This window comes from Dasypus novemcinctus, chromosome 6 (assembly GCF_030445035.2).
Source record: "Dasypus novemcinctus isolate mDasNov1 chromosome 6, mDasNov1.1.hap2, whole genome shotgun sequence".
Lineage (NCBI taxonomy): Eukaryota > Metazoa > Chordata > Mammalia > Cingulata > Dasypodidae > Dasypus > Dasypus novemcinctus.
The window spans coordinates 91,604,390-91,606,604 of record NC_080678.1 but is presented as its reverse complement, the minus strand read 5'-3'; the positions used below and the strand labels follow the sequence as shown (position 1 = coordinate 91,606,604).

The window sequence follows — 2,215 nt, the reverse complement described above, 5'->3', positions numbered from 1 at the left end:
TCCCTTGTCTGTCTGCTCGACTTCTTCAGGAGGCACTGGGACCCTAACCAGGACCTCCCACATGGGAGGCAGGTGCCCAACTGCTTGAGCCACATATGCTCCTTATGCATTTTCAATCTATCATTTAAATTCGGGAATATGTAATTTCACAAGGTTGGAGACACAGATTGCTCCTGAAACAAGATCAAATACTTTTTTGAGTCATTGCAAACTTATATTTGAAATTAACTGGTAGGGCTGAATCCAGATGGGTTGTATAACTGGAAATTTCCAAATCAACTTCCATATGTAATAAAATGGTTGTAAAAACATATGTAATAAAAAGTGCAACTTGAAAGCTTACAAATATATTATTAATATCAAGAAGCAGATGCCACTGGCTGGGAGTTGAGCAAGGCACAAGTGAGGCAAGCTGTAGTGGCAGCAGCAGCCAGAGTAGACCAAGAGCACCCGGCTGCAGTGGGAGCCAGAGCTGCAGTCGTGATGGCCATGGAGGTGGGAAGACTGTCTAACGAAGAGCTTCGAAACTTGTCCGTTTCTGGCCATGTTAGATTTAACAGTCTCCCTGACCAGCAGGTCAACAAGTCTACTTCTCATAGATTATGTTTGAACATCCCGTGTGCTGGTGAGACAGGTATTGGCAAATCCATGCTAATGGACACTTTATTCAGCACCAACTTTGAAAGTGACCCAGCTACTCAGAATGAACCAGGTGTCCACTTAAAAGTCAGATGTTATGAGCTTCAGGAAAGCAGTGTATGGCTTAAGTTAACCATCGTTGACACCGTGGGATTTGGACACTAGATAAATAAAGATCACAGTGATAAGCCAATAGTGGAATATATCGATGCCCAATTTGTGGCCTATATGCAAGAGGAACTGAAGTTCAGACATTCTTTCTTCAACTACATGATACAAGGATCGATGCCTGCCTCTGCCTCATTGCCCCTACTGGACATTCATTGAAGTCCCTGCACCTGGTCACCATGAAAAAACTGGACTGTAAGGAGAACATCATTCCAGTAATTGAAGAAGTTGACACAATTTCCAAGAATAAACTACTCAGCAATGGTGTCCAGATAGACCAGTTCCCCACAGAGAAGAGGTGAAGATTGGAAACAAGACGACAAAGGCCAGGCAATATCCCTGGGGTGTGGTGCAGGTTGAGAATGAACACCATTGTGACTGTGAAACTTCAGGAGATGTTGATCTGAGTGAACGTGGAAGACTTGCGAGAACAGACTCACACTCACCACTAAGAACTGTATCAGTGCTGTAAGCGCAAGGAGATGGGTTTTAGACACTGATCCCAAAAGCAAGTCCTTCAGTCTTCAAGAGATGGATGAAGCAAAAGGGAATGAATTCTTGGGAGAACTTCAGAAGAGAGAAGAAGAAATCAGATAAATGTTTGTTATGAGAGTCAAGGAAAAAGAAGTAAACTTAGACAGAGAAAGTGTCATGAGAAGTTTGACCTCCTAAAATGGACACACCAAGAAGAAAAGAAGACAGTGGCTGACAAGAAGTAACTGGAGGAGGAGGTGAACAAGTTCCAAAAGAAGAAAGCAGCAGCTCAATTATTACAGTCCCAGGCCCAGGAATCTGCGGCCCAGCAAACCGAGAAAGACAAGGACAAGAAAAACGCAAGCTTCACGTAAAGCCTGGCAAGCCAAGGATGTGCCCACATTCACCTGCTTTTGCAATGATATTGTGTCTCTGCCATCTGTTTACTTTTATTTTATTTTTATGTTTAAATCATTTTGCTGAATGTTTTTGGGTGGTGGAAAATGATAGAACAAGGGAATGACAGCAAAAGCTAAGTGCAGCTGGACTTTGTTTCTAGGAAGCAAATGGTTTGTCTTTTATGCCTGTTTGGAACGGCAGCTAAGTACGCCTGTTACTTGTATGTTGCTTTGGACAAAGGAAATGCTATATGTACATCTGACATGAAAACAAAAGTCTCACCACCTCAGCAGCTCAACTGAAAACCAGAACAGCCATGAAAACAACTGCAAGTTCTTGATTGTTCATCTCAGTCCCTGAACTCACCCTGTCTCTTTTCCACATCTGCTCCACACTAAGGTAAGTTTGTATATAGGCAGAACTGAGGCTAACAATTACATGACTTTTATACTTGCATGAATTTTTCATTTTAACCAATAATGTTATTTGGCCTGGGCTTGTAGGTCTGTTCAGACTGTTTCCTCTTTATGAATTT

The 2,215-nt window shown here is 42.3% G+C and overlaps 1 pseudogene; it reads left to right on the top strand.

Annotated features, from left to right (window-relative positions):
* Positions 1-483: 483 nt before the first annotated feature.
* LOC101430602 (septin-11 pseudogene) lies at positions 484-1,655 on the top strand (annotated as a pseudogene).
* The last annotated feature ends 560 nt before the right edge of the window (positions 1,656-2,215 follow it).